This window comes from Pleurodeles waltl, chromosome 2_1 (genome assembly GCF_031143425.1).
Source record: "Pleurodeles waltl isolate 20211129_DDA chromosome 2_1, aPleWal1.hap1.20221129, whole genome shotgun sequence".
Classification (NCBI taxonomy): domain Eukaryota; kingdom Metazoa; phylum Chordata; class Amphibia; order Caudata; family Salamandridae; genus Pleurodeles; species Pleurodeles waltl.
This window is the reverse complement of record NC_090438.1, coordinates 322,092,103-322,114,366: the sequence shown is the minus strand read 5'-3', so window position 1 is coordinate 322,114,366 and position 22,264 is coordinate 322,092,103.

The following is a 22,264-nucleotide window of genomic DNA, read 5'->3' as shown; positions in this document are numbered from 1 at the left end:
TAAAATCTACTAAAAGGAGGGGCTGAGAGGGGAGGACGGCGCACGGCACTCGGGGGCACACGCACGGGATACAAGGAGAGAAAAGGGATTTTTAGTCAGCACCAGTACAAGCACAAGCACTCGGGGTACACGGGCAAGAAGGGGGGGGCACACTCACAGGAGAGGAAGGCAGTCAGGGACTGGAGGCGCTGCGTGAGCAGGGGAGCGACCTACCCGAGGGTCAGTGGTCGCTACCTCTGCCTCGCAGCGGCCGCCATTTAAGGGGTAGGTGGGGAGGCGGGGTCAGCTGGGAGGCGGGAGGTGGGCAGGCAGGGGAGCTGGAAGCGGGAAAAAAGAGCGGCAAAAAAGAGCGGCAAAAAACGGCGGGAAAAGCGCGGTAGGAGCGGCGGGAAAAAGCGGCAAGACGGCGAAAAGGGAACAAGAGCCTACTAAAATCTACTAAAAGGAGGGGCTGAGAGGGGAGGACGGCGCACGGCACTCGGGGGCACACGCACGGGATACAAGGAGAGAAAAGGGAATTTCAGTCACTCGGGGGCACACGCACGGGATACAAGGAGAGAAAAGGGATTTTTAGTCAGCACCAGTACAAGCACAAGCACTCGGGGTACACGGGCAAGAAGGGGGGGGCACACTCACAGGAGAGGAAGGCAGTCAGGGACTGGAGGCGCTGCGTGAGCAGGGGAGCGACCTACCCGAGGGTCAGTGGTCGCTACCTCTGCCTCGCAGCGGCCGCCATTTAAGGGGTAGGTGGGGAGGCGGGGTCAGCTGGGAGGCGGGAGGTGGGCGGGCAGGGGAGCTGGAAGCGGGAAAAAAGAGCGGCAAAAAAGAGCGGCACAAAAACGGCAGGAAAAGCGCGGTAGGAGCGACGGGAAAAAGCGGCAAGACGGCGAAAAGGGAACAAGAGCCTACTAAAATCTACTAAAAGGAGGGGCTGAGAGGGGAGGACGGCGCACGGCACTCGGGGGCACACGCACAGGATACAAGGAGAGAAAAGGGAATTTCAGTCACTCGGGGGCACACGCACGGGATACAAGGAGAGAAAAGGGATTTTTAGTCAGCACCAGCACAAGCACTCGGGGTACACGGGCAAGAAGGGGGGAGCACACTCACAGGAGAGGAAGGCAGTCAGGGACTGGAGGTGCTGCGTGAGCAGGGGGGCGACCTACCCGAGGGTCAGTGGTCGCTACCTCTGCCTCGCAGCGGCCGCCATTTAAGGGGTAGGTGGGGAGGCGGGGTCAGCTGGGAGGCGGGAGGTGGGCGGGCAGGGGAGCTGGAAGCGGGGAAAAAGAGCGGCAAAAAAGAGCGGCAAAAAACGGCGGGAAAAGCGCGGGAAAAGCGCGGTAGAAGCGGCGGGAAAAAGCGGCAAGACGGCGAAAAGGGAACAAGAGCCTACTAAAATCTACTAAAAGGAGGGGCTGAGAGGGGAGGACGGCGCACGGCACTCGGGGGCACACGCACGGGATATAAGGAGAGAAAAGGGAATTTCAGTCACTCGGGGGCACACGCACGGGATACAAGGAGAGAAAAGGGATTTTTAGTCAGCACAAGCACAAGCACTCGGGGTACACGGGCAAGAAGGGGGGGGCACACTCACAGGAGAGGAAGGCAGTCAGGGACTGGAGGCGCTGCGTGAGCAGGGGAGCGACCTACCCAAGGGTCAGTGGTCGCTACCTCTGCCTCGCAGCGGCCGCCATTTAAGGGGTAGGTGGGGAGGCGGGGTCAGCTGGGAGGCGGGAGGTGGGCGGGCAGGGGAGCTGGAAGCGGGAAAAAAGAGCGGCAAAAAAGAGCGGCAAAAAACGGCAGGAAAAGCGCGGTAGGAGCGGCGGGAAAAAGCGGCAAGACGGCGAAAAGGGAACAAGAGCCTACTAAAATCTACTAAAAGGAGGGGCTGAGAGGGGAGGACGGCGCACGGCACTCGGGGGCACACGCACGGGATACAAGGAGAGAAAAGGGATTTTTAGTCAGCACCAGCACAAGCACAAGCACTCGGGGTACACGTGCAAGAAGGGGGGGGCACACTCACAGGAGAGGAAGGCAGTCAGGGACTGGAGGCGCTGCGTGAGCAGGGGAGCGACCTACCCGAGGGTCAGTGGTCGCTACCTCTGCCTCGCAGCGGCCGCCATTTAAGGGGTAGGTGGGGAGGCGGGGTCAGCTGGGAGGCGGGAGGTGGGCGGGCAGGGGAGCTGGAAGCGGGAAAAAAGAGCGGCAAAAAAGAGCGGCAAAAAACGGCGGGAAAAGCGCGGTAGGAGCGGCGGGAAAAAGCGGCAAGATGGCGAAAAGGGAACAAGAGCCTACTAAAATCTACTAAAAGGAGGGGCTGAGAGGGGAGGACGGCGCACGGCACTCGGGGGCACACGCACGGGATACAAGGAGAGAAAAGGGAATTTCAGTCACTCGGGGGCACACGCACGGGATACAAGGAGAGAAAAGGGATTTTTAGTCAGCACAAGCACAAGCACTCGGGGTACACGGGCAAGAAGGGGGGAGCACACTCACAGGAGAGGAAGGCAGTCAGGGACTGGAGGCGCTGCGTGAGCAGGGGAGCGACCTACCCGAGGGTCAGTGGTCGCTACCTCTGCCTCGCAGCGGCCGCCATTTAAGGGGTAGGTGGGGAGGCGGGGTCAGCTGGGAGGCGGGAGGTGGGCGGGCAGGGGAGCTGGAAGCGGGAAAAAAGAGCGGCAAAAAAGAGCGGCAAAAAACGGCGGGAAAAGCGCAGTAGGAGCGGCGGGAAAAAGCGGCAAGACGGCGAAAAGGGAACAAGAGCCTACTAAAATCTACTAAAAGGAGGGGCTGAGAGGGGAGGACGGCGCACGGCACTCGGGGGCACACGCACGGGATACAAGGAGAGAAAAGGGAATTTCAGTCACTCGGGGGCACACGCACGGGATACAAGGAGAGAAAAGGGATTTTTAGTCAGCACAAGCACAAGCACTCGGGGTACACGGGCAAGAAGGGGGGAGCACACTCACAGGAGAGGAAGGCAGTCAGGGACTGCAGGCGCTGCGTGAGCAGGGGAGCGACCTACCCGAGGGTCAGTGGTCGCTACCTCTGCCTCGCAGCGGCCGCCATTTAAGGGGTAGGTGGGGAGGCGGGGTCAGCTGGGAGGCGGGAGGTGGGCGGGCAGGGGAGCTGGAAGCGGGAAAAAAGAGCGGCAAAAAAGAGCGGCAAAAAACGGCGGGAAAAGCGCGGTAGGAGCGGCGGGAAAAAGCGGCAAGACGGCGAAAAGGGAACAAGAGCCTACTAAAATCTACTAAAAGGAGGGGCTGAGAGGGGAGGACGGCGCACGGCACTCGGGGGCACACGCACGGGATACAAGGAGAGAAAAGGGATTTTTAGTCAGCACCAGCACAATCACAAGCACTCGGGGTACACGGGCAAGAAGGGGGGAGCACACTCACAGGAGAGGAAGGCAGTCAGGGACTGGAGACGCTGCGTGAGCAGGGGAGCGACCTACCCGATGGTCAGTGGTCGCTACCTCTGCCTCGCAGCGGCCGCCATTTAAGGGGTAGGTGGGGAGGCGGGGTCAGCTGGGAGGCGGGAGGTGGGCGGGCAGGGGAGCTGGAAGCGGGAAAAAAGAGCGGCAAAAAAGAGCGGCAAAAAACGGCGGGAAAAGCGCGGTAGGAGCGGCGGGAAAAAGCGGCAAGATGGCGAAAAGGGAACAAGAGCCTACTAAAATCTACTAAAAGGAGGGGCTGAGAGGGGAGGACGGCGCACGGCACTCGGGGGCACACGCACGGGATACAAGGAGAGAAAAGGGAATTTCAGTCACTCGGGGGCACACGCACGGGATACAAGGAGAGAAAAGGGATTTTTAGTCAGCACAAGCACAAGCACTCGGGGTACACGGGCAAGAAGGGGGGAGCACACTCACAGGAGAGGAAGGCAGTCAGGGACTGGAGGCGCTGCGTGAGCAGGGGAGCGACCTACCCGAGGGTCAGTGGTCGCTACCTCTGCCTCGCAGCGGCCGCCATTTAAGGGGTAGGTGGGGAGGCGGGGTCAGCTGGGAGGCGGGAGGTGGGCGGGCAGGGGAGCTGGAAGCGGGAAAAAAGAGCGGCAAAAAAGAGCGGCAAAAAACGGCGGGAAAAGCGCAGTAGGAGCGGCGGGAAAAAGCGGCAAGACGGCGAAAAGGGAACAAGAGCCTACTAAAATCTACTAAAAGGAGGGGCTGAGAGGGGAGGACGGCGCACGGCACTCGGGGGCACACGCACGGGATACAAGGAGAGAAAAGGGAATTTCAGTCACTCGGGGGCACACGCACGGGATACAAGGAGAGAAAAGGGATTTTTAGTCAGCACAAGCACAAGCACTCGGGGTACACGGGCAAGAAGGGGGGAGCACACTCACAGGAGAGGAAGGCAGTCAGGGACTGCAGGCGCTGCGTGAGCAGGGGAGCGACCTACCCGAGGGTCAGTGGTCGCTACCTCTGCCTCGCAGCGGCCGCCATTTAAGGGGTAGGTGGGGAGGCGGGGTCAGCTGGGAGGCGGGAGGTGGGCGGGCAGGGGAGCTGGAAGCGGGAAAAAAGAGCGGCAAAAAAGAGCGGCAAAAAACGGCGGGAAAAGCGCGGTAGGAGCGGCGGGAAAAAGCGGCAAGACGACGAAAAGGGAACAAGAGCCTACTAAAATCTACTAAAAGGAGGGGCTGAGAGGGGAGGACGGCGCACGGCACTCGGGGGCACACGCACAGGATACAAGGAGAGAAAAGGGATTTTTAGTCAGCACCAGCACAAGCACAAGCACTCGGGGTACACGGGCAAGAAGGGGGGAGCACACTCACAGGAGAGGAAGGCAGTCAGGGACTGGAGACGCTGCGTGAGCAGGGGAGCGACCTACCCGATGGTCAGTGGTCGCTACCTCTGCCTCGCAGCGGCCGCCATTTAAGGGGTAGGTGGGGAGGCGGGGTCAGCTGGGAGGCGGGAGGTGGGCGGGCAGGGGAGCTGGAAGCGGGAAAAAAGAGCGGCAAAAAAGAGCGGCAAAAAACGGCGGGAAAAGCGCGGTAGGAGCGGCGGGAAAAAGCGGCAAGACGGCGAAAAGGGAACAAGAGCCTACTAAAATCTACTAAAAGGAGGGGCTGAGAGGGGAGGACGGCGCACGGCACTCGGGGGCACACGCACGGGATACAAGGAGAGAAAAGGGAATTTCAGTCACTCGGGGGCACACGCACGGGATACAAGGAGAGAAAAGGGATTTTTAGTCAGCACAAGCACAAGCACTCGGGGTACACGGGCAAGAAGGGGGGGGCACACTCACAGGAGAGGAAGGCAGTCAGGGACTGGAGGCGCTTCGTGAGCAGGGGAGCGACCTACCCGAGGGTCAGTGGTCGCTACCTCTGCCTCGCAGCGGCCGCCATTTAAGGGGTAGGTGGGGAGGCGGTTCAGCTGGGAGGCGGGAGGTGGGCGGGCAGGGGAGCTGGAAGCGGGAAAAAAGAGCGGCAAAAAAGAGCGGCAAAAAACGGCGGGAAAAGCGCGGTAGGAGCGGCGGGAAAAAGCGGCAAGACGGCGAAAAGGGAACAAGAGCCTACTAAAATCTACTAAAAGGAGGGGCTGAGAGGGGAGGACGGCGCACGGCACTCGGGGGCACACGCACGGGATACAAGGAGAGAAAAGGGAATTTCAGTCACTCGGGGGCACATGCACGGGATACAAGGAGAGAAAAGGGATTTTTAGTCAGCACCAGCACAAGCACAAGCACTTGGGGTACACGGGCAAGAAGTGGGGAGCACACTCACAGGAGAGGAAGGCAGTCAGGGACTAGAGGCGCTGCGTGAGCAGGGGAGCGACCTACCCGAGGGTCAGTGGTCGCTACCTCTGCCTCGCAGCGGCCGCCATTTAAGGGGTAGGTGGGGAGGCGGGGTCAGCTGGGAGGCGGGAGGTGGGCGGGCAGGGGAGCTGGAAGCGGGAAAAAAGAGCGGCAAAAAAGAGCGCCAAAAAAACGGCGGGAAAAGCGCGGTAGGAGCGGCGGGAAAAAGCGGCAAGATGGCGAAAAGGGAACAAGAGCCTACTAAAATCTACTAAAAGGAGGGGCTGAGAGGGGAGGACGGCGCACGGCACTCGGGGGCACACGCACGGGATACAAGGAGAGAAAAGGGAATTTCAGTCACTCGGGGGCACACGCACGGGATACAAGGAGAGAATAGGGATTTTTAGTCAGCACCAGCACAAGCACTCGGGGTACACGGGCAAGAAGGGGGGGGCACACTCACAGGAGAGGAAGGCAGTCAGGGACTGGAGGCGCTGCGTGAGCAGGGGAGCGACCTACCCGAGGGTCAGTGGTCGCTACCTCTGCCTCGCAGCGGCCGCCATTTAAGGGGTAGGTGGGGAGGCGGGGTCAGCTGGGAGGCGGGAGGTGGGCGGGCAGGGGAGCTGGAAGCGGGAAAAAAGAGCGGCAAAAAAGAGCGGCAAAAAACGGCGGGAAAAGCGCGGTAGGAGCGGCGGGAAAAAGCGGCAAGACGGCGAAAAGGGAACAAGAGCCTACTAAAATCTACTAAAAGGAGGGGCTGAGAGGGAAGGACGGCGCACGGCACTCGGGGGCACACGCACGGGATACAAGGAGAGAAAAGGGAATTTCAGTCACTCGGGGGCACATGCACGGGATACAAGGAGAGAAAAGGGATTTTTAGTCAGCACCAGCACAAGCACAAGCACTTGGGGTACACGGGCAAGAAGTGGGGAGCACACTCACAGGAGAGGAAGGCAGTCAGGGACTAGAGGCGCTGCGTGAGCAGGGGAGCGACCTACCCGAGGGTCAGTGGTCGCTTCCTCTGCCTCGCAGCGGCCGCCATTTAAGGGGTAGGTGGGGAGGCGGGGTCAGCTGGGAGGCGGGAGGTGGGCGGGCAGGGGAGCTGGAAGCAGGAAAAAAGAGCGGCAAAAAAGAGCGGCAAAAAATGGCGGGAAAAGCGCGGTAGAAGCGGCGGCAAGACGGCGAAAAGGGAACAAGAGCCTACTAAAATCTACTAAAAGGAGGGGCTGAGAGGGGAGGACGGCGCACGGCACTCGGGGGCACACGCACGGGATACAAGGAGAGAAAAGGGAATTTCAGTCACTCGGGGGCACACGCACGGGATACAAAGAGAGAAAAGGGATTTTTAGTCAGCACCAGCACAAGCACTCGGGGTACATGGGCAAGAAGGGGGGGGCACACTCACAGGAGAGGAAGGCAGTCAGGGACTGGAGGCGCTGCGTGAGCAGGGGAGCGACCTACCCGAGGGTCAGTGGTCGCTACCTCTGCCTCGCAGCGGCAGCCATTTAAGGGGTAGGTGGGGAGGCGGGGTCAGCTGGGAGGCGGGAGTGGGGCGGGCAGGGGAGCTGGAAGCGGGAAAAAAGAGTGGCAAAAAAGAGCGGCAAAAAACGGCGGGAAAAGCGCGGTAGGAGCGGCGGGAAAAAGCGGCAAGACGGCGAAAAGGGAACAAGAGCCTACTAAAATCTACTAAAAGGAGGGGCTGAGAGGGGAGGACGGCGCACGGCACTCGGGGGCACACGCACGGGATACAAGGAGAGAAAAGGGAATTTCAGTCACTCGGGGGCACACGCACGGGATACAAGGAGAGAAAAGGGATTTTTAGTCAGCACAAGCACAAGCACTCGGGGTACATGGGCAAGAAGGGGGGAGCACACTCACAGGAGAGGAAGGCAGTCAGGGACTGGAGGCGCTGCGTGAGCAGGGGAGCGACCTACCCGAGGGTCAGTGGTCGCTACCTCTGCCTCGCAGCGGCCGCCATTTAAGGGGTAGGTGGGGAGGCGGGGTCAGCTGGGAGGCGGGAGGTGGGCGGGCAGGGGAGCTGGAAGCGGGAAAAAAGAGCGGCAAAAAAGAGCGGCAAAAAACGGCAGGAAAAGCACGGTAGGAGCGGCGGGAAAAAGCGGCAAGACGGCGAAAAGGGAACAAGAGCCTTCTAAAATCTACTAAAAGGAGGGGCTGAGAGGGGAGGACGGCGCACGGCACTCGGGGGCACACACACGGGATACAAGGAGAGAAAAGGGAATTTCAGTCACTCGGGGGCACACGCACGGGATACAAGGAGAGAAAAGGGATTTTTAGTCAGCACAAGCACAAGCACTCGGGGTACACGGGCAAGAAGGGGGGGGCACACTCACAGGAGAGGAAGGCAGTCAGGGACTGGAGGCGCTGCGTGAGCAGGGGAGCGACCTACCCGAGGGTCAGTGGTCGCTACCTCTGCCTCGCAGCGGCCGCCATTTAAGGGGTAGGTGGGGAGGCGGGGTCAGCTGGGAGGCGGGAGGTGGGCGGGCAGGGGAGCTGGAAGCGGGAAAAAAGAGCGGCAAAAAAGAGCGGCAAAAAAAGGCGGGAAAAGCGCGGTAGGAGCGGCGGCAAAAAGCGGCAAGACGGCGAAAAGGGAACAAGAGCCTACTAAAATCTACTAAAAGGAGGGGCTGAGAGGGGAGGACGGCGCACGGCACTCGGGGGCACACGCACGGGATACAAGGAGAGAAAAGGGAATTTCAGTTACTCGGGGGCACACGCACGGGATACAAGGAGAGAAAAGGGATTTTTAGTCAGCACCATTACAAGCACAAGCACTCGGGGTACACGGGCAAGAAGGGGGGGGCACACTCACAGGAGAGGAAGGCAGTCAGGGACTGGAGGCGCTGCGTGAGCAGGGGAGCGACCTACCCGAGGGTCAGTGGTCGCTACCTCTGCCTCGCAGCGGCCGCCATTTAAGGGGTAGGTGGGGAGGCGGGGTCAGCTGGGAGGCGGGAGGTGGGCGGGCAGGGGAGCTGGAAGCGGGGAAAAAGAGCGGCAAAAAAGAGCGGCAAAAAGCGGCTGGAAAAGCGCGGTAGGAGCGGCGGGAAAAAGCGGCAAGACGGCGAAAAGGGAACAAGAGCCTACTAAAATCTACTAAAAGGAGGGGCTGAGAGGGGAGGACGGCGCACGGCACTCGGGGGCACACGCACGGGATACAAGGAGAGAAAAGGGAATTTCAGTCACTCGGGGGCACACGCACGGGATACAAGGAGAGAAAAGGGATTTTTAGTCAGCACAAGCACAAGCACTCGGGGTACACGGGCAAGAAGGGGGGAGCACACTCACAGGAGAGGAAGGCAGTCAGGGACTGGAGGCGCTGCGTGAGCAGGGGAGCGACCTACCCGAGGGTCAGTGGTCGCTACCTCTGCCTCGCAGCGGCCGCCATTTAAGGGGTAGGTGGGGAGGCGGGGTCAGCTGGGAGGCGGGAGGTGGGCGGGCAGGGGAGCTGGAAGCAGGAAAAAAGAGCGGCAAAAAAGAGCGGCAAAAAACGGCGGGAAAAGCGCGGTAGGAGCGGCGGGAAAAAGCGGCAAGACGGCGAAAAGGGAACAAGAGCCTACTAAAATCTACTAAAAGGAGGGGCTGAGAGGGGAGGACGGCGCACGGCACTCGGGGGCACACGCACGGGATACAAGGAGAGAAAAGGGAATTTCAGTCACTCGGGGGCACACGCACGGGATACAAGGAGAGAAAAGGGATTTTTAGTCAGCACCAGCACAAGCACAAGCACTCGGGGTACACGGGCAAGAAGGGGGGGGCACACTCACAGGAGAGGAAGGCAGTCAGGGACTGGAGGCGCTGCGTGAGCAGGGGAGCGACCTACCCGAGGGTCAGTGGTCGCTACCTCTGCCTCGCAGCGGCCGCCATTTAAGGGGTAGGTGGGGAGGCGGGGTCAGCTGGGAGGCGGGAGGTGGGCGGGCAGGGGAGCTGGAAGCGGGAAAAAAGAGCGGCAAAAAAGAGCGGCAAAAAAGAGCGGCAAAAAACGGCGGGAAAAGCGCGGTAGGAGCGGCGGGAAAAAGCGGCAAGACGGCGAAAAGGGAACAAGAGCCTACTAAAATCTACTAAAAGGAGGGGCTGAGAGGGGAGGACGGCGCACGGCACTCGGGGGCACACGCACGGGATACAAGGAGAGAAAAGGGAATTTCAGTTACTCGGGGGCACACGCACGGGATACAAGGAGAGAAAAGGGATTTTTAGTCAGCACAAGCACAAGCACTCAGGGTACACGGGCAAGAAGGGGGGGGGCACACTCACAGGAGAGGAAGGCAGTCAGGGACTGGAGGCGCTGCGTGAGCAGGGGAGCGACCTACCCGAGGGTCAGTGGTCGCTACCTCTGCCTCGCAGCGGCCGCCATTTAAGGGGTAGGTGGGGAGGCGGGGTCAGCTGGGAGGCGGGAGGTGGGCGGGCAGGGGAGCTGGAAGCGGGAAAAAAGAGCGGCAAAAAAGAGCGGCAAAAAACGGCGGGAAAAGCGCGGTAGGAGCGGCGGGAAAAAGCGGCAAGACGGCGAAAAGGGAACAAGAGCCTACTAAAATCTACTAAAAGGAGGGGCTGAGAGGGGAGGACGGCGCACGGCACTCGGGGGCACACGCACGGGATACAAGGAGAGAAAAGGGAATTTCAGTCACTCGGGGGCACACGCACGGGATACAAGGAGAGAAAAGGGATTTTTAGTCAGCACCAGCACAAGCACAAGCACTCGGGGTACACGGGCAAGAAGGGGGGAGCACACTCACAGGAGAGGAAGGCAGTCAGGGACTGGAGGCGCTGCGTGAGCAGGGGAGCGACCTACCCGAGGGTCAGTGGTCGCTACCTCTGCTTCGCAGCGGCCGCCATTTAAGGGGTAGGTGGGGAGGCAGGGTCAGCTGGGAGGCGGGAGGTGGGCGGGCAGGGGAGCTGGAAGCGGGAAAAAAGAGCGGCAAAAAAGAGCGGCAAAAAACGGCGGGAAAAGCGCGGTAGGAGCGGCGGGAAAAAGCGGCAAGACGGCGAAAAGGGAACAAGAGCCTACTAAAATCTACTAAAAGGAGGGGCTGAGAGGGGAGGACGGCGCACGGCACTCGGGGGCACACGCACGGGATACAAGGAGAGAAAAGGGAATTTCAGTCACTCGGGGGCATACGCACGGGATACAAGGAGAGAAAAGGGATTTTTAGTCAGCACCAGCACAAGCACAAGCACTCGGGGTACACGGGCAAGAAGGGGGGAGCACACTCACAGGAGAGGAAGGCAGTCAGGGACTGGAGGCGCTGCATGAGCAGGGGAGCGACCTACCCGAGGGTCAGTGGTCGCTACCTCTGCCTCGCAGCGGCCGCCATTTAAGGGGTAGGTGGGGAGGCGGGGTCAGCTGGGAGGCGGGCGGGCAGGGGAGCTGGAAGCGGGAAAAAAGAGCGGCAAAAAAGAGCGGCAAAAAACGGCGGGAAAAGCGCGGTAGGAGCGGCAGGAAAAAGCGGCAAGACGGCGAAAAGGGAACAAGAGCCTACTAAAATCTACTAAAAGGAGGGGCTGAGAGGGGAGGACGGCGCACGGCACTCGGGGGCACACGCACGGGATACAAGGAGAGAAAAGGGAATTTCAGTCACTCGGGGGCACACGCACGGGATACAAGGAGAGAAAAGGGATTTTTAGTCAGCACCAGCACAAGCACAAGCACTCGGGGTACACGGGCAAGAAGGGGGGAGCACACTCACAGGAGAGGAAGGCAGTCAGGGACTGGAGGCGCTGCGTGAGCAGAGGAGCGACCTACCCGAGGGTCAGTGGTCGCTACCTCTGCCTCGCAGCGGCCGCCATTTAAGGGGTAGGTGGGGAGGCGGGGTCAGCTGGGAGGCGGGAGGTGGGCGGGCAGGGGAGCTGGAAGCGGGAAAAAAGAGCGGCAAAAAAGAGCGGCAAAAAACGGCGGGAAAAGCGCCGTAGGAGCGGCGGGAAAAAGCGGCAAGACGGCGAAAAGGGAACAAGAGCCTACTAAAATCTACTAAAAGGAGGGGCTGAGAGGGGAGGACGGCGCACGGCACTCGGGGGCACACGCACGGGATACAAGGAGAGAAAAGGGAATTTCAGTCACTCGGGGGCACACGCACGGGATACAAGGAGAGAAAAGGGATTTTTAGTCAGCACCAGCACAAGCACAAGCACTCGGGGTACACGGGCAAGAAGGGGGGAGCACACTCACAGGAGAGGAAGGCAGTCAGGGACTGGAGGCGCTGCGTGAGCAGGGGAGCGACCTACCCGAGGGTCAGTGGTTGCTACCTCTGCCTCGCAGCGGCCGCCATTTAAGGGGTAGGTGGGGAGGCGGGGTCAGCTGGGAGGCGGGAGGTGGGCGGGCAGGGGAGCTGGAAGCGGGAAAAAAGAGCGGCAAAAAAGAGCGGCAAAAAACGGCGGGAAAAGCGCGGTAGGAGCGGCGGGAAAAAGCGGCAAGACGGCGAAAAGGGAACAAGAGCCTACTAAAATCTACTAAAAAGAGGGGCTGAGAGGGGAGGACGGCGCACGGCACTCGGGGGCACACGCACGGGATACAAGGAGAGAAAAGGGAATTTCAGTCACTCGGGGGCACACGCACGGGATACAAGGAGAGAAAAGGGATTTTTAGTCAGCACCAGCACAAGCACAAGCACTCGGGGTACACGGGCAAGAAGGGGGGGGCACACTCACAGGAGAGGAAGGCAGTCAGGGACTGGAGGCGCTGCGTGAGGAGGGGAGCGACCTACCCGAGGGTCAGTGGTCGCTACCTCTGCCTCGCAGCGGCCGCCATTTAAGGGGTAGGTGGGGAGGCGGGGTCAGCTGGGAGGCGGGAGGTGGGCGGGCAGGGGAGCTGGAAGCGGGAAAAAAGAGCGGCAAAAAAGAGCGGCAAAAAACGGCAGGAAAAGCGCGGTAGGAGCGGCGGGAAAAAGCGGCAAGACGGCGAAAAGGGAACAAGAGCCTACTAAAATCTACTAAAAGGAGGGGCTGAGAGGGGAGGACGGCGCACGGCACTCGGGGGCACACGCACGGGATACAAGGAGAGAAAAGGGAATTTCAGTCACTCGGGGGCACACGCACGGGATACAAGGAGAGAAAAGGGATTTTTAGTCAGCACCAGCACAAGCACAAGCACTCGGGGTACACGGGCAAGAAGGGGGGAGCACACTCACAGGAGAGGAAGGCAGTCAGGGACTGGAGGCGCTGCGTGAGCAGGGGAGCGACCTACCCGAGGGTCAGTGGTCGCTACCTCTGCTTCGCAGCGGCCGCCATTTAAGGGGTAGGTGGGGAGGCAGGGTCAGCTGGGAGGCGGGAGGTGGGCGGGCAGGGGAGCTGGAAGCGGGAAAAAAGAGCGGCAAAAAAGAGCGGCAAAAAACGGCGGGAAAAGCGCGGTAGGAGCGGCGGGAAAAAGCGGCAAGACGGCGAAAAGGGAACAAGAGCCTACTAAAATCTACTAAAAGGAGGGGCTGAGAGGGGAGGACGGCGCACGGCACTCGGGGGCACACGCACGGGATACAAGGAGAGAAAAGGGAATTTCAGTCACTCGGGGGCATACGCACGGGATACAAGGAGAGAAAAGGGATTTTTAGTCAGCACCAGCACAAGCACAAGCACTCGGGGTACACGGGCAAGAAGGGGGGAGCACACTCACAGGAGAGGAAGGCAGTCAGGGACTGGAGGCGCTGCATGAGCAGGGGAGCGACCTACCCGAGGGTCAGTGGTCGCTACCTCTGCCTCGCAGCGGCCGCCATTTAAGGGGTAGGTGGGGAGGCGGGGTCAGCTGGGAGGCGGGCGGGCAGGGGAGCTGGAAGCGGGAAAAAAGAGCGGCAAAAAAGAGCGGCAAAAAACGGCGGGAAAAGCGCGGTAGGAGCGGCAGGAAAAAGCGGCAAGACGGCGAAAAGGGAACAAGAGCCTACTAAAATCTACTAAAAGGAGGGGCTGAGAGGGGAGGACGGCGCACGGCACTCGGGGGCACACGCACGGGATACAAGGAGAGAAAAGGGAATTTCAGTCACTCGGGGGCACACGCACGGGATACAAGGAGAGAAAAGGGATTTTTAGTCAGCACCAGCACAAGCACAAGCACTCGGGGTACACGGGCAAGAAGGGGGGAGCACACTCACAGGAGAGGAAGGCAGTCAGGGACTGGAGGCGCTGCGTGAGCAGAGGAGCGACCTACCCGAGGGTCAGTGGTCGCTACCTCTGCCTCGCAGCGGCCGCCATTTAAGGGGTAGGTGGGGAGGCGGGGTCAGCTGGGAGGCGGGAGGTGGGCGGGCAGGGGAGCTGGAAGCGGGAAAAAAGAGCGGCAAAAAAGAGCGGCAAAAAACGGCGGGAAAAGCGCCGTAGGAGCGGCGGGAAAAAGCGGCAAGACGGCGAAAAGGGAACAAGAGCCTACTAAAATCTACTAAAAGGAGGGGCTGAGAGGGGAGGACGGCGCACGGCACTCGGGGGCACACGCACGGGATACAAGGAGAGAAAAGGGAATTTCAGTCACTCGGGGGCACACGCACGGGATACAAGGAGAGAAAAGGGATTTTTAGTCAGCACCAGCACAAGCACAAGCACTCGGGGTACACGGGCAAGAAGGGGGGAGCACACTCACAGGAGAGGAAGGCAGTCAGGGACTGGAGGCGCTGCGTGAGCAGGGGAGCGACCTACCCGAGGGTCAGTGGTTGCTACCTCTGCCTCGCAGCGGCCGCCATTTAAGGGGTAGGTGGGGAGGCGGGGTCAGCTGGGAGGCGGGAGGTGGGCGGGCAGGGGAGCTGGAAGCGGGAAAAAAGAGCGGCAAAAAAGAGCGGCAAAAAACGGCGGGAAAAGCGCGGTAGGAGCGGCGGGAAAAAGCGGCAAGACGGCGAAAAGGGAACAAGAGCCTACTAAAATCTACTAAAAGGAGGGGCTGAGAGGGGAGGACGGCGCACGGCACTCGGGGGCACACGCACGGGATACAAGGAGAGAAAAGGGAATTTCAGTCACTCGGGGGCACACGCACGGGATACAAGGAGAGAAAAGGGATTTTTAGTCAGCACCAGCACAAGCACAAGCACTCGGGGTACACGGGCAAGAAGGGGGGGCACACTCACAGGAGAGGAAGGCAGTCAGGGACTGGAGGCGCTGCGTGAGCAGGGGAGCGACCTACCCGAGGGTCAGTGGTCGCTACCTCTGCCTCGCAGCGGCCGCCATTTAAGGGGTAGGTGGGGAGGCGGGGTCAGCTGGGAGGCGGGAGGTGGGCGGGCAGGGGAGCTGGAAGCGGGAAAAAAGAGCGGCAAAAAAGAGCGGCAAAAAACGGCAGGAAAAGCGCGGTAGGAGCGGCGGGAAAAAGCGGCAAGACGGCGAAAAGGGAACAAGAGCCTACTAAAATCTACTAAAAGGAGGGGCTGAGAGGGGAGGACGGCGCACGGCACTCGGGGGCACACGCACGGGATACAAGGAGAGAAAAGGGAATTTCAGTCACTCGGGGGCACACGCACGGGATACAAGGAGAGAAAAGGGATTTTTAGTCAGCACCAGCACAAGCACAAGCACTCGGGGTACACGGGCAAGAAGGGGGGAGCACACTCACAGGAGAGGAAGGCAGTCAGGGACTGGAGGCGCTGCGTGAGCAGGGGAGCGACCTACCCGAGGATATCTATCTATCTATCTATCTATCTATCTATATTTCCCTGTCGGTTAATCATCCTGTCTGTCTGTCTATCTTTCTATCTATTGATCAACCTCCATCTACTTATCAACCTCTATTTGTCTATTGATCTTTCTATTATCTTTCGACTGCTGTATCTATCTATCTAGCTATCTATCTGTTGATCAACCTTCATCTATCTATCTGTTGATCAATCTGTATTTCTCAGATAAAATGTTATATTCGCAGACTAGTTTCTTATGCTACTCGCTATCTGCAGCAGTAGTCATGGGAATTGCTAATGCAAATGATAGGAAAGTACATGGAAATCAGTTCTCTAGTGATCCTTTCCTGGTACTAGGGACCCCAACGCATATATGTGAACAAGCACAGGAAGTGTTCCTCCGGCTGATAGGCCACAAGAGAGTCCTCTCATTGTAGTGCGCTGACGTTACTGTTTGTGGTGTCTCGGACACTTTCCTGTAACGAGGAGCATATGTTCCGGCAAAAAAGTTCACACGCAACATCTGGCTGTGATACTGGTGGAATTGCTGAGAAATATCAGCGTGTTGGCATTAAAGAAGAGTGCATCAAGTCAGAATTGATTAACTATTTAAATGCAGTTCGTAGGAAAAACAGATGTCAGAACTAGAGCCAGAAATAACACATCAAATCATATCGCAGAAGAGTGGTCTATGGCAGATTTCCGAGGCACAGTTTAAACTGCATGATAGCGGGCCTGCTATGGAGACATATCTCAAAGTGGCAGAGCAGAGAGAGCAGAGAGGTCTTCTGCTGCCTGAAAAACAGGATTGAAACATGTCAGTTTAGCACCGTTACAAATACACAAACGGTGAATGTTTGCATGCACGTGTGAACAACTTCTGAGTCCAGGAAGATCTGTTTCAGTAAACCAATTACAGGGTTAAAATCTAAAGCGACCCAACAGAGCCAAACAATCACATTATTATTCCATAGGTTGCAGACATTGTATTATTATATTTTGACAGCTGCAGGGAGGAGCTGAAAAGAGGTTACCAGAGCTTGCAAGCACATATCAACCTAACAGGATTATTAAAGAAAATGAGATAAGCATCATTCACGTACAATGAAAGTTCAACTCAGCTATTAAGCTGTAACCGAAGAGAGAGTTATATCGTGGGATACAATAAACCAGGGACTACTTGCTTCGCAAACGTCCAGCTTTCTGTAGCTTTATACGACAAACATACCAAGTGATGCTGACCAGAAAATCAAACGTATGGCAGAAAACCGTGTTCGCTTTTCTGCAAATAAGTAATTGAAAAAGTGACTGCATTTCACTGAGGGACAGCTTCACTTATTGTATGGATTGCAAACAGTTTTTTAGATTGAAATAGCTCCCAAAACGTAGGTGTAGATTAAAAAAAGGCATATGATGAGACGCAGAGTCTCTTGGAGATATAGATATTTATATATAAGAGGTGGCTCTGTGTGCGCTTTCTGTCGTGCGTTGCACACTAAGGGCCAGATGTACGTACACGGCCAGATCCGCACAATATCAGGGTTATCTCATCTCAATCGAGAGACCTTCTCCCATAATATGGGAAAAATCACGTGCAGTCTAATTATTCTAATAGCAGCTCTTCCCCGCACCGTAAAACACCGATTAAACCATCTTTAACTTTGAACCTACCTACGATAGTTCAATATCTATGAGAACAGATGCCATCAAGGAACTTTCAGCAGAAATGTGGAAATGTAAATTCAGGATCAAAGATGAAAAGTTATATATTTAATCTTCGGGCTTTCAGAATGAAAAAGAGGCTTGAAGAAGGTGGTGGACATTGACAAAATACGACTTCACAATCTCCTAAAGGAGATCCTCAATGTTAAAAAATTAGGTTATTGGTTGACTGTGGAGTGAGACCTGGTCAAGCAGAAACCACAATCCTAGTCAGGGTGACTCACAAGCAAACTCCAATTAACCTGTGCTCTGACCACTGATAGCTTGGCACAGAGCAGTCAGGCTTAACTTAGAGGTAATGTGTAAAGTATCTGTGCAACATTTCAAACAGTAAAGCATGACACAAAAAGAATCTCACACCACGTTATAAAAATAGAGCTTACTTCAATAAATAAAATAAGACCAAAACAACATAAATTCATTTAATAGACTAGTAAATCATGAATTTGACAGTTTTTAGAAAAAATAGCACCAAATACATAAAGCACCAACGTTGTATATCTGGTCCTTCCAGACTGGGACAAAGACAAGTTTAGGCCGACCACGACGAAGTATGAGCCAGCTAAAGGGATCCTATTAGGCCCACTGAACAGAGTACCTTAACTCCTGGTTTGGGGAGCATTGTGTGGATCTGAGTCAAAGATGTGTCGCAAGGTCAAGGTGATGCATGAGTTTTGAAGGTGTTAGAGTAGGAGTTTTTAATGACATTATTAATGAATATTCATGTATCTTGAGTAATAGATTTGCGTAGAAAATGTAATAATCTAGAAAAAATAATGCACACATTTGAAAATATGACTACATGAGTGGTCCCCCTATGTTCACGAAGTGTACTTATTAATGGTTTATTATTATGAAATGATGAGCTTAAGTTTGATTAATGTAATAATACACCATATTAAAGGTTATGCATTGTGTATTCGTTTTATTAATTGTAGCCCTTAACTTAGCGGAGGTCTTGCCCTAGTTGCACGGCTTCATGTCAACCTGCATTTCTTAGACATTTAATAAAATGTCTGATTAGAGAATTAAATTGCGATTTTTCACTGTCTTGACCTAATGTGCTCCTAGCTAAAGTCTTTCTCATGAGAACTGCTTGCTAGAAGATGCTGTTCCTGTTGAATGTAACATTGTAAATGTAACATGTGTAAGACTGACTGGAGTATAAGCTGCAACAATATTGATACCGGACGAGCTGGATGGATGAGGACAGTATGGAAGGAGCCAATCATCGTCATGTGAACGGTGTACTAGTAGAAATGTAGATTTTAAGTTTTAGTTTTATTGGACAAAGTGTGAATACGTGATCCCTTGACCAATAGGGACTTGGGGAGTAATTTAAGGAAATCTAAGTTAGCCAGACTGCACAGAGAGAAGACAGTCCATTTGCCCATATTCTTTCTAGAGAAACATCCATTACTTTATTGAGCATCTTGAAACGTGCTTAACTTTAATGCTTAAAAGACTTTACCGGTTCTGAACTTTGCTGCTGAATCCTGATGCCGTGCTGGCCAGACTAATGTTCTGATGAAGAAGACTGTCACCACTTGCTGATCCAAACGAGGATAGGTATACTAACAATGATGATGTTTGTTATGTCTATTTGATTTTCTTTCTAGGTACCAACCGCGCTATTTTGATAGAGCCATAGTTAGATGTTTCCTAAATTTGTGTTGACTAAATTCTTTTGCATGAAGCCCAACATACTAATTCCAATCTGGGGTTAGTTGGGATCCTCACTAATGAAATCTAATATATAGCAACCTATATATAGTTGTCCTTTGCTGAATCTAAATGTATGTAATATCATTTGCGCAATTGTTCTTGTTATTCCTTTGCACCGTAACTTTAGAATGTGTAATAGTTCAAGCTTTGATTAGATTGCATTTCTTTCATCAATTCGGTCAGCCAGTATTGTTTCTATATGTTTATCATTTGGTTTTGAGATTATTTTACGTGACATTAGTATTGTTAATATAGGGAAATAAATATTCTAACTATTACATAAAGGTGTGGTTATTCATGACTGAAAGGTCATGGTGTGTGTCAATTACGGACTCCAACTGATTACTAATTTCACTAGTTGTCACTGATTACTAATGTCATTGATTGATTATTGATTTGCATGTACTGGATCTATGGTGGGAACATCTTTAAGCGAGTCAAAAGGTTCATCGACCTATTCGTGTCCCTTTTGTAAGTTTACTTTTTAAGGTCAGACACGCCAACAAAGGGGCACCGAGACTGTGTTGCATGGTCCTCTGGCAATTGCATTGAGGGTCCTGCAGACGAGGCCTTGAGATACGAAGTTCAGAGTTGGAATTGCAGCGCTCAGTCAGGGTGAAAACACCACACAGAAGAATCCCACACCAGGATATCAAAGTAGAGCTTAATTCAATAAATAAAACAAGACCAAAACAACATAAATTCAATTGGTCAAATCGAAGATAGTTTTTAGAGAAAATAGTGCAAAAGGCATAAAAGGCCAACTGTAGATATCTGGTTGCACCAACCATGATGGAGCACAAGCTGGCTACAGTGAGCCAGTTAGGCCCACTGAACGAAGTACCTTAAATCCTGGTTTGCAGAGGATTGAGTGGTCCAAAGTCAAAGATGCGTCCCACACCGGAAGTGATGTGGGACTGTTCCGAGTTGCAAGGCTGCGAGGCTACATTGTGGAGTCCAACTTCGTCATGGAGGCTGCCTGCGCTTGAGGATGCATGCGCAGTGGCAGTTCTGAAGGCAATGCAGACTGCAGAGACAATGAATGTCTTTGCAATAGGTCCAATCCATGCAGCAGGGGAGAGGCATAGTTTCAGCTGGTACCACAGAGGCTGACAAAGCACATTAAACCCACTGCCAAGGGCCCAGGACTGAGGTGGCACCACTTAGCAAGGTAGGCTTATAGATAGCAGAGTCCAGGTACAGATGCAAGACTGTTGGAAGCCTGTTATGTCCCTAAGGCTTCAGATCAGGAGGACAGCCCACTAGCCCTTGGAGTCAATCTGGGTTCTAGTGATGCAGATCCAGTCCTTCTCACCTAGGTAAGAGGGTAGCAGGTCAGTACAGCAGGGCAGCAGAGTGGCAGTTATTGTAGCAGCACAGCACTTTCTCTTCCTGGGAGAGTATACACAGATCCTGAAGTGGAGTCTAAGGTTCTTCTTTTATACACAGCTGTGCCTTTAAAGTGGGAAGAAACATCTACAGGCATGTCTTTGAACAGCAGCGGCTGTCGCAAATCTCAAGGGGAGGGGCAGGCAAAGGGGATGAGGAAAGGGGGTGGTGAATTAAAAAAACAAAAAGTAAATAGAAAAAGCATGCCATTCCTGATGCCACCCGCCGCTTCATTCCTCTGCTCTTCTAATGTCCCAGCAGTGCCTGGCACACCAGCACAGGCTCCCCAAGCAATACTGGCACTGCTCTGCTGCTAAACATAGCATGAAAGCAGCACCAGAATTGAAATGAGTGGCTTGGTCTGCCGCTCTGACACTGCATGGAAGTCTGTGCAGCTTCTGCAATCCGGCTGTGTAACACAGTCGGGTTGGAGAAACCTAAGTGTGCATGTGTGAATGGCCGGCCTAAGACGGCCGACCAAAAACACATACAAACTCACATGCACTCCACTCCCCCTCCCATGGCCCAGCCCATCCCTTCCTGCATATGCTGTTGGCTGAGCCAACAGCTGAAAAATAAAATGATAGTAAATTATCATTTTATTTTTCAGCTGCAGGCTTAGCCACAGGGGCAACGGTCCTCTGACATTTTGAAGGAGCTGCCCCTGCCTCTGAAGTGCACAGATGCCCTGCCTTCCTGACCCTGCCTCCAGACAAACTACCGGGGTTATGCAGCCCTTTGTCTGGAGACAGGGCACAGACTATTCAAATGTGAGTAAAGCTGACCCCAGCTCCTCTCTTCCATCCTGCCAGTGATGGCCCATCCAGTCTCACCTTTATGTATGGCTGTCAAGGAGGAATAAACAAAGCCCAACTGCCAACTACACCCAGCCATGTGACCAGAGACAGGTTGCAGGCACCAGATGGGTAAGGCCAGAAAATGCGAACTTCCTTAAAGTGGCAGTTTTAGAATTGTAACTTAAATCCTGACTTCACCATAAGTTAGGATTTTAAATTAGGATTCCAGAGACACCAAACATAAACCAGTTATCACTTCCCATTTGGAAATTCCACTGATAAAATGTAATAAGGCAGATACAATTTTAATCTATGGGAGAGCTAGGCCTGGCAGCACTGGAAAGAGAATGTATGAGTTTTTCACTACCAGGACATGCAAAACTTAAAAGTATGTGTCCAACTATTTAAATACACTCCACCCTGTCTTTGGGTGGTCAATATCCATGGCCTACCTTAGGGGTGAGTGACATGTATTTAAAAATAAGGTTTGGACCTAGCAAAGGTTTATTTTGTCAGGTCGAAATGACAGTTTAAACTGTACACACAGACTCTGCAATGGCAGGCCTGGGACATGTTTAAAGGGCTACTTAAGTGGCTGCTGCAGGCCCACTAGTAGCATTTAATTTACAGGCCCTGGGCACATGTAGGACACTTTAATAGAGGCTTATAGGTAAATTAAATATGCCAATTGGGTATAAGACAATATAAACATGATTTGAGCAGCAAGCACAAGCACTTTATCACTTGTTAGCAGTGGTAAGGTGTAGAGAGTCCCATGGTCAGCAAAAAAAAAGTCAGCAAAAACAGGTGGTCTGAAGGCAAAAGGTTAGCGGGAAACCACACCAAGGATGCCAGGTCTAACAGTCAGGTTTTATAAAACTGACAATTCTGAAATTCCAAGTACAAATCATATGTATTCAGTGGCATGCCTTTCAAATGCCAGTCTAGCCACTTTGTTTGAATGTTGCTACAATACAAGTCTTTGTTCCGAAGGAGTCTGTGATGACATACAAGGGGAAATCTCTTTGGGCACTTGATTATTGCCGTAAGATAATCTAATTTCTGTCAAGATTTTTTTCCTATTGTTACAGCAACTCTGGGATCCTTTGAGGCCTGGAGAGTGTAGTCTCCAGACTGTCACTCGAATCTCAGAAATTAGAATGTTTCTCCAGATCTAGGGGCGTTGGGCCTTTAATGACCTCCAATAACAGGAGTCCAGGATGGTTGCTTTCACAGTGAAAATTTCCTGCTGCAGATGAAAAGCACAGGAGGCCCAGGAGAAAAAGGAATTGGACTTGCTTCATACAGATTC